We start from the raw sequence: 11,217 nt of genomic DNA on the forward strand, positions 1-11,217 counted from the left end.
AAAGAAAAAGGAAGGAAATTAAAGCAAAAGAAACAGGTTTATGTCGATGCTTACTTGTTTGACACTCCAAACTACATGGAATTCTCATTGGTGATGATTCTCGGAATTTATTTTTATTTTACTTGTTTTTTTTCATAATTTATGTCAATTCTAATTGAAAATAGTATATATATATATATATTGTATTTGAAGTTTACAAAATTAATCTTAAAATTATAGAAAATGTAAAATGTAAACTATTTTATTGGTATTTCAACTTATAAACAAAAAAACAAAAAAAATTAACAAATTTAAGTGAAAATATTTTGTCCAATATTTCTATAAAATATAAATAAAAATAGTATTATGGATGCAATCCTATGTTTCTCACTTTATTATACTTCTTACAAATGAATTTTCATTTATTAAGCTTTCAAATTTATTGTGACCCACCAAAATATACCAAAAATAGTATTTAGATACCAATTAAGATATTTTTTTTTTTTTTTTGCTAAACGTGACAAAAAATTTAAAATACTATTTAACTCACCTATCAACCGTAGTTTGAAAAATGAAAAACATGCCAAAGTTGAGTGGAGAATACCAAAGAGGAAGGTTTGAGAATGGAGTGATGAATGAGAAATTTGAAGAATTTTGTGGTGATCAAGACATTCCAAAGTTGAAGATTTAATTGTTAAAATAAGAAAATTTATTTATTAAATCATATTATTTTTTCAATATGTAAGGAAATCATTGTTTTAACTCACATGTTTAAGTGTAAATTTTTTAAACATTTATTAAAACGAACTTATCTTCTTTCTAATTGATATTATTTATGGGGAAAAATATAATTTGAAAAAAAAAAACACATTTCTATAGTGAATATCCAACAACAAAAATTTATTCAAATAATAATTGCTATTTATTTTAAGGAAAAGTGAGATTTGATTCACTAATATGAAAATATATAGAAAAAAAGAACCTCAAATATTTTAAATTAATATTATTTTCATCTATTTAAAAATAATTTAAAACATATGAGTACTTTTTAATGAGTTATTCAATTATTCCCAAAAATGCTCATTTACTTGTCATGTTATCCAAATCAATTGACAACTAGACTCCTTCATGTAGATATTTCCCTTTTTTTTAGATATTTTATTATTATTATTATTATTATTATTATTATTATTTTATTATTTTATTATTTGATTTTTTTTTCTTTAGAAACATTATAATGTAAGAATTTGAATTTTCATTTATTAAGCTTTCAAATTTATTGTGACCCACCAAAATATACTAAAAATAGTATTATGGATGCTTACTTGTTTGACGCTCCAAATTACATGGAAGTCCGATTGGTGATGATTCCGGAAATTTATTTCCATTTGAATTGTTTTTTTCCATACCAAAGTTGAATGGAGAATATCAAAGGAGGGTTTGAGAATGGAGTGATGAATGAGAAATTTGAAGAATTTTGTGGTGATCAAGACATTCTAAAGTTGAAGATTTGATTGTTAAAATAAGAAAATTTATTTATTAAATCATATTATTTTTTCAATATTTAAGGAAATCATTGTTTTAACTCAAACATTTTGTTTAAGTGTAAATTTTTTAAACATTTGTTACAACAAACTTATTTTCTTTCTAATTGATATTATTTATGGGGAAAAAATGTAATTTAAAAAAAATATATTTACACATTTCTATAGTGAATATCCAACAAAAAAAATTTATTCAAATAATAATTGCTATTTATTTGAGGGAAAAGTGGAATTTGATTCACTAATATAAAAATATATAGAAAAAAGAATCTTAAATATTTTAAATTAGTATTATATTTATCTATTTAAAAATAATTTGAAATGCATGCACTTTTTAATGAGTCATTCAATTATTTCCAAAAATGCTCATTTACTTGTCATGTCATTCAAATCAATTGATAACTAGACTCTTTTATGTAGATATTTTCCTTCTTTTTAGATATTTTATTATTATTATTATTTTTATTATTATTATTTTATTATTTTATTATTTGGGATTTTTTTTTCTCTAAAAACATTGTAAAGTAAGAATTTGAAAAAAAAAAAAAAAAAAAGAGTTTATTATAGTAGTAATAAGTTAAAACTAAATTCATATTCTTGATAATAAATAAACCAATAATAAATTTATATTTATTATATAATATTAACAATTGTTTAATATAATAGCGAATAAAATTTGTTGTAAGATTTTTTTAGATATAAAATGTTTTACAATATGGTTGTACTTTGATATATAGTATAAAAATAAATAAATAAATATTTTATATTAAATAAATTAATCATAATTAAAATAATTATATATTATTAAATTTATTATTTATTATTTAATAAACAACATTATTACTTTTTGAATTGGTAATTATGATTAAATAGGATTTGTTTGACAATATTTCCTCTTAAAATTCTATGTAATAAAAAATATATGTATTAATCCTATTTAAATAGGATTTTTTTGCACAATATTTCCTAAACTTTTAGGAAACTAAAATAAGAATCCTACGTGGTGTTTGTTTGAAAACATTTATATGGAGGAGTCTAGTTGTCAATTGATTTAAATGACATAACAAGTAAAATGACATTTTTGGGAATAATTGAATAACTCATTAAAAATTGCATGTATTTTAAATTATTTTTAAATAGATGAAGTTAATACTAATTTAAAATATTTGGAGTTCTTTTTACCAAATATTTTCATATTAGTGAATCAAATCTCACTTTCCCTTTATTTTATTACACAAACTTATAACCCTAAAACATGTCAAAATAATCATTTATAATCTTATAATTTATTTTAAAATCTTCTATCAATAATTTGAAGTGAACAAATAATTCTTAAAATTAAAAACAATCCCTATATTGTAGCAACACGAGTAATTAATATTGTAATTTTATTTTTAACAAATTAATATTTTAAAATTAATACTGTTTTATTAATTTATTTTATTATAACTTCATATGAAAAATTGTTATAATTAAAAAGAATGTAAAATGAGGAGGGTATGAAGAATCTGAGAAAGATACGAAGAATGTGAGGATTTTTCATACCCTCTTCCAATTTTATTTTTTATTTTTTAATTTCCCTCAATTCTAACTTAGTTCCTAATATTAAACTATTTCAAGTCAAAAATAAATAAATCTTAAAATTATTAAAATTGTGAAACCGTAAGTAATTCTTAAAATTGTTTTAAATGTAACATTTTTTCATCTCCTCATATTCTGCTTTAGAATTAAAAATTATAATTATCTACTTTGAGAATTTCCAAAAATATTCATTTCCTAATTAGAAAGCTATTCTAATAGGAGCATGTCAATCATGAAAATTTTAAAATTTCCATAAGAATATTTTTCAAAATGAATTTTGATAAAATATCTACTCTCAAAATTTTTAAATCTATTTTTCTAAACCTCTCATTCTATATACAATTCCAATTAATAAATGTTTTATTTAGCAAATGTTTCAAAGAAATTTATTTCCATCAAATTATGAAGCATTTTGATAATAATCTTTTAATGATAAATTATCTCTAACAAAAATTTTCAAAATATTTATTTTCTAAATTAGAAACTCTTGTGTAATAAGGAAATTACCAATTTATGAGATTTTGAAAATCTTGAGAGTGACTTATCCAAGAAAGGAACTTCAACTTCTCACATTCAAAATTGGTTAAAAATTTACTTTCCTTATCCTTACACCATTCCAATGCAATAAATATTCTCGTGGAAACTTCATAATAATTTATTTCACTAAGTACTACCAAAATCACAACCTTTTTAGTAATTTCTTAATGGATAATATACTCTCTATAAAAAAACTTCCAAATATGTTTATGTCCTTAAAAGGAATTAAACAATGCATTTTGGATTATGTCTCCATTAAATTACTAAAAGTTTCCAAAAAATATTTTGACAACCCTTCTTATTATAAATTCTCTATCATGAGATTTTCCAAATATGTTATTTTTCTTTTAAACTAAGACTCTTATGCTAAAAGAATTTTTCTTTTATTCTTTATCCTTGAACTACCTATATTCAAACTAAATGGTTTCCTCATCCTCTTAGAGGGAGAGGAGATTGGAGGACTATATAGGTGTAATTCTCCTTTTCTTGGGAAAGGGAGGTGGGAGTGGGTGGGGAGAAGCCTAGAGAACCACCTATACATAACCAAGTGGATAGTTTAAAAATGAATAACATTCTCATTAGCAACAACCAATTCAAATAAATAATATGAGAAAAAAATTCTCATGAAAATTTACTAAGAATATCAGAATACTGATTTTTTTTTTTTTTTTTTTAAGGTTTGTGAGAAAATAAAGGTTAATCTTAATTAAGAAAATACCCAAGACGGGGGGTGAATTAGGTTTTTAAAAAAATATTTTTCAAACACAATATATTTAGGCAAAAAAAAGCACAAATATAAAGAAATAAAGTTACAGAAAGCAAAGTCAGATTTTATAATGGTTAGGCACTCCTTACCTACGTCCACTCTCTTCAAGCTCCTAATTGAGTGAGGGTTCCACTATACTTAAAACTTCAACCAAGCTTTCCAACATTTTTACACTTAGATTCCAATTTCAATGGGCTCTTACACAATCCTTTCAAGTCTTTACTCACTTGAAGCTTCTAACACTCAAATAACAAATTTAAATATCTTAACCTAACTTAATAAGAGCTCAAATACAACTCAAATGCTAGGAAAAACCACAAAGGTGAACTAAGGAATATGCATGTGGAGATTTAATGCACCAAGGAAAGAATGAGAGCTTTTTGATGAAGAACAAGTAGGTAAACAAATAAATGCAAGTGTTTTTATGCTCATAAATGAAGTGGACCTCTCAATTTATAGACTTCTAGCCTCGGGAGCCAAAATGCCAAAAAGTAGCCTTGACTGATCAAGCAGAGGGTCGACTGGTTAACTAATTGTTAGACAATAAATGCATGACAGGTGATCGTTAGGCCTTGACCGGACCTCGACCGGGAAAACATTATCATCAACTGGGAATGCAAGGCTATTGGAAAAAGAAAGAAGACTTTTGCATCTTTCGATGGACCTCGATTGGGAAAGTGTAATTAGTCGACCGGTACCCTAACCGGTTGAACCGATTGATCAATGTCTCGATCGATTCACCATTTTTAGCTTGAAACCTATATTTTCTATCATTTTTACTTCTAACACTTAGGCAAGGTCTTTAAGTCAATGAATATGCCAATTTTGAAACAATTTGTGTAAGGTTCATATGTTAAAACTTGGGTTTTAATGGAAATTTAACTTTGATGCATAAACCGAGTTTTTAAAGATGTATGAAAAGATATGAAAATCCTAAGTGCACTCATGCATTCATCTTACATATATTTTCTATGATTAAAGGGTTTTCCATTTGTCTTGATCTTGTATCCATTGGGTTATTTGATGAATTTCTTGACTATCCTTTTGAATTTTCAAACTAAAACCTAAAATTCCTTTTAATTCAAAACGATTAGCAACTTGACCATGGTTTGTTATCATCAAAATATAATTAGGAAAACCCTTGGGCTAACAATCTCCTTTTTTTTTTTTATGATGACAAACCTTGGTTATCTATGAGGAAAAAGAATCTCTCCCTTAAACCAATCATGGATCAACAATTAATATTTAAGAATTTAAAGCAAGATGATCAAGACATGTTAGAGAGTATTGCAAAAAGGAACATCCAATGTAAGTCATCAAATACATAGGCATATCATATATTATATGTCAAGTGTATCAATTAGTACATCATATGTATCACTATCTAAAGATAAGCAGTATATGATCCAAAAAGTGTATGTCACAAGAATGATATGCATGTATGAGCCTATTATATCTAGCCTCCTAGATGGTAAAATATCTCCCCCTTTGGCAACATAAAAATTGGACAAATGAGGTTTCCAACTAACGATCAAGGTTGAGAAAGTGGAGGTGGAAACACAGAACGCAGGTAGGCCATCATCTCCTCATGTTGACGCTCCATGCAATCCTCAATATGATCAATCCTCTACTGGAGATACTCAAACTGAGAAGTGAACCCAATATGATGCTAGTCTATCATATTCTCCATAGAGTAGAAGCGAGTGTCACTAACAATTGCAAGCTCCTCCATGTGAGTACCAAGAGAGCTGATCTGAGATGATAAATCCATCCAAGGAGTATGATCAGGAGCAGGAGGTGCATGAGGTTATGGCATCTCAGTATAAGTGGGCTCGGTGTATGATGGCTGAGTGGACGGTCCCTTTGTAAAAACATGCTCAGTCATCATCAACTCAGTTTGAAGTAGGGAAATATCAAGCTCGGGCTTATTGAGTTGCCCACTTTGAGGGTCTAGGCCATCCTGAGGGTCTACTTCACCCTTCATCTGTCAAATCTCTACCTCCTCCTCAACTCCAGGGTGTACCTGTCCCTATCGTTGTGTTTTCTTTGCTTTTATGATCCAAGAACCATCTAGAGCCTTCTCAAATTTCATTCTTCCCATAAACTGATCATCATATGTGTCATATATATTAGGGGCCTCAAAGTTCGTCTCTCCACTAAGGTCAATGTTGGCATCCTTGAATTCTCTGGAAAGGAAATGACCATAGGGGAATACATGAGTCATGTTCTCGCAACATGCAATCATGTGTATCATAATCAAATATCCCAAATGAATTTATCTCCTAGTTAGAATAGAATTTATAAGGAATGCCTCGTAATAGGAGACCTCATCTCAATGTCCACCCTATGGTAGGAAAATAAAACAGAACATATGATGTAGCACTCTACTGATGACCGTCAAGTTGTGTATTGAGGGTTTGCCCATCCCATGGGTATCTGGTAGTTCACAAATCCTTTGAATAGCCTCTCTAGGCTCAAATCCTAGCACAGTGGGCCATATCTTGGGCTCATATACTCTGAGTCCAATAGGATAAACATCAAAGATACAACAAATGCTCTCTAGGTCTAGGTGAATCTCAACTCCTCTAACAGTGGATATGATTTCGAAAAAATCGGCTAAAAAATCGTAATAGTCGACAATTAGCCCATCTGAGTGAACAATCTCTCAAATCCAAAGTGCTGAAGCTGAGTAAAGTTGGTGTTTCTCCCCAAAACTACACATCTGTGAGAAAAAATGTTGTTTGTACTGTTGGCACTCCTCTACGGTATTAAACAAGGCGGTGTCAAAACGCATATTTTGGTGTACCTTTGGTTGTGGCGACTCAATAGGGCGCTTGCCCTGAGCCTTAGTTGCATTTGGCTCTTGTCTAGAAGCCATGGAAGTCTAAAAGAAATAAGGAAAAATGAAATGAAGCTCGGGTGGAGAGAGTAGGTAACCAAAAACCAAAACCCTAACCTCCAAATCCGTCCTAGACTTGTAAATTCGTGTCCAAGATAGCTCTATCAGCAAGAAATAACCCCAAAACCTCTTCTAGACCCTTATTGCAACAAAACCCCTTGAAGAACCAGAGGAAACGATGCAGAAAATGAAGCGTGGGAGGGTCTTAAAATTCCCAACCTCGACGAACTCGTTGATTAGTCCTCAATTGGTCAACCACCTGGTCAATGCTTTTTGACTTTCCATTTTTGCGTACATTTTCATTCTTGATCATTTCCTTGCCTTTTCCAGTTGAATTCCCCTCTTTTTTTTTTTTTATGTCCAATGCTAAGGGAATTTTTATTTTTCGTCAAAAAATAACCATTTTCTAAGCATATGTCTATATGATGCATATGATATGAAATTCAAGTAATCAGAATGCATGACATCAAGCATTCATAAGCAAGCATTAGATCATAAAGAAATCACCCCTAGTTGTCTTCTAATATTAGCAAATTATTTTTCACTTAGAGGCTTTGTAAAGATATCAACAAGTTGATCTTCAACACTCACAAATTCAAGTGTTATGTCACCTTTTTGTGCATGATCTCTAAGAAAGTGATGTCTAATCTCTATATGCTTAGTTCGAGAGTGTTGCACAAGATTTTTTTATATGCTTATGGTACTAGTGTTATCACATTTAATAAGAACATGCTCAAAAGATAAACCAAAATCACTAAGTGTTTATTTCATCCAAAGAATTTTTGCACAACATAAACCGGCTACTATGTATTTGGCTCCTCCGTTGACAAAGCTATCGAATTTTGTTTCTTACTATGTCATGAAACAAGTGAGTGTCCTAAGAAATGACATGTGCCACTAGTGTTTTTTCTTTCAACCTTACAACCGACAAAATCGGCATATGAAAAACCAAAGAGTTATTACGCGGAAGTGCTAGTGCCATTAGAAATGGAACAAAAAACTGTTGAATTAGCCTATTTCTTGCGTGTACCAATTGAACCCCTCATGTAAATTGCTTTGAATGGGTAAATCAATCAAAATACTCCTTGTAGAAATATTAATAGATATTTCAACCCCGTCTTTTCCATTATGAAAAAGGATACCATAAGCCTATGTCTATTGTTCCTTTCAAATTTTTAAGAATTCTTTTTATGACACTCAAATGAGATTCTATAGGACAAGATTGAAATCTAGCACACAAGCATACACTATACAAAATATCGGGTTACTAGTAGTCAAGTATAGCAAAAAACCTATCATGCCTTTATACATAGTAAGGTCAATGGATTTACCTTTCTCATCCTTATCAAGCTTGATGGATGAGTGTAGATCTTCCATTTTGTCCTCTTAGCACATGCTCTATTAGGTGTTCTTTCAGTACACCATAGCGATTCCCTTGTGGCTCAATGCTATTCATACAACTTACCTTTTTTGAGCCACTTTAGAGACTCTGGTTGAGGGTTTTATCTGGCCCCTCATTGTGACCCTTGGAAGCCCTGAGTTAGATTTAGGATTTTTTTTTTTTTTTTTTTTTTAGGATAACTCATTTAGGTACACTTTTGGGATAGCACACTTAGGCATGTTTAGGTCACTTAGACACTTTCCCGATTGCCCTAGGTCACTTAGACACATTTTAGGTCCACTTAGGCTCACCTAGGCCCATTTAGACATACTTGGCCCATTTAGGCACACTTGACTTATTAGGCACCACCTTAGGCCCATCTAGGTTCACCTAGGCCCATTTAGGTTACTTAGGCACGTCCTAACCCATTTAGGCATCTTATGCCTATTTAGGCACTCTTAGGCCCATGTAGGTTCACCTAGACCCATTTAGGCATACCATGCCGACTTAGGCCCATTTGGACACCCATAGACCCATTAGGCCCACCTAGGTCACTTAAGCCCATCTAGGTTCACCTAGGCCCACTTTAAGTATACTTAGGTCACCTTTTAGGCATTATTTGCATGGTTGCATGGCTTGCATGACTTTTTTTTTATTTATCTATTTATTTATTTATTTATTCTTATTTTTATTATTATTGATCACTAGTTTATTTTTATTTGTTATCTTCTTTTTATTTCTTTTATTTTTTATTTTTTAATTAACTTATTTATTTATTATTGTTTTATCATTTTCTAATTTATTTATTCATTCAATTATTTAATTTAATAAATTTGATGCTTTTACAAGGAAACTTACCAATGGAAAAGAAAGGGTCAACATTAGAATATTTTTTTTTTTTTTTTTTTAAAAAAAAGATTTAGTTTTTAAATTGAAAAATCAATTTTTTTTTTAAGTGAGAGATTAAGTTTTAAATTGGAAAACTATTTTTTTTTTTTTATCTAAAAGAAGGGGATAAGTTTGAAATTAAGTTTTAAAATGACATCAGATTTTTTTTTTTTTTTGAAAATGAGATTTAGTTTTTTTTTTTTTAATTGGAAAATCAGATATTTTTTTTTTAAAAAAGTGAGAGATTAAGTTTTAAATTGGAAAATCATATTGTTTATCTAAAAGGAGGGGATAAGTTTGAAATTAAGTTTTAAAATTACACCGAATTCTTTTTAAAAAAAAAATGAGATTTAGTTTTTTTAAATTGGAAAATCAATTTTTTTTTTTTTAAGTGTGAGATTAATTTTAGATTGGAAAATCATTCTTTTTTTTTTTTTTTGAAAATAAAAAGGAGAAGTTCTAAATTTTGAAAAGGAAGTTTGGAAAGAGGAGATCATGATTTGGGAGAGTTTAAGGAAAGTTGGGCACTAGGAGATAAAAAGGCAATGGAAGGCTACACAAGTGGGAGGAATCAAAGGGGATCATGAAGATTTTTTTTTTTTTTTTTAAAGAACAGCACCAGGTTTTTTTTGGGAGGAAAAAAGGCGGTTGCATCTCAGCATTGGAAAGCAGACACAACCCATTTTTGCAGCACCACGCATAGGCTTGTACTGCAAAAAATCCCTTTGCAGCCCTCACTCATATTTGGAAAAAGTAAGTTAATTTTATTTTAGTTTATTTTTTAATTTTATATTTAATTAAAAAAAGCTTAATTTTTTGTTTAGCCCTGATTTTGATTCGTATTAAATTGAGGAAGCTTAAATCTTGGTTTTTTTGTTTGTTTTTAATTCATGTGAGATATTGAAAGCCTAAATTTTGGTTTAGTTTTTTAAATTCATGCAAAGATATTGAAAGTTTAAATTTTAGTTTAGGTCTATTTTTAATTCATGTGATCAAGTTCATAACATTAATTTTGCTTAAATTCATGTTTAGTTTTAATCTATCTTTTAGTTTAAATGCGTTAGTGTTTTTAATTCATTAGTTTAAATAATTCTGTTAGATAAAGTTCATGTTTTTTTTTAATTCTGATTTAGTTTAGTTTCAATTTATTCTTGAGTTTGGATGTATTTGTGATTTTGATTCATTAGTTTAATTAATCTTGTTAGATTACATTCATTTTTTTTTTAAATTCCGATTTAGTTTAGTTTTAATTTATCTTTTAGTTTTAATGTGTTAGTAATTTTAATTTATTAATTTAAATAATCCTTCTAGATAAAGTTTATAGTTTTAATTCTGATTTAGTTTAGTTATAATTTATTTTTAATTTTAATTTTTGTTTGGATGTGTTTGTGATTGTAATTCAGTAGTTTAATTAATCATATTAAATAAAGTTCATGTTTTTAATTACAATTTAATTTAGTTTTAATTTGTTCTTTACCTTGAATGTGTTTGTGATTTTAATACAATAGTTTAATTAATCCCATTAGATAAAGTTTAATTATGATTTAATATAGTCCTAATTTATTTTTTAGTTTAACGGCATTTGTGTCTTTAGTTGATTTTATGTTAATTCTTGATTGTTATTCTTAATTTATGTGCTTCT

This window comes from Vitis vinifera, chromosome 12, assembly GCF_030704535.1.
Source record: "Vitis vinifera cultivar Pinot Noir 40024 chromosome 12, ASM3070453v1".
NCBI classification, from domain to species: domain Eukaryota; kingdom Viridiplantae; phylum Streptophyta; class Magnoliopsida; order Vitales; family Vitaceae; genus Vitis; species Vitis vinifera.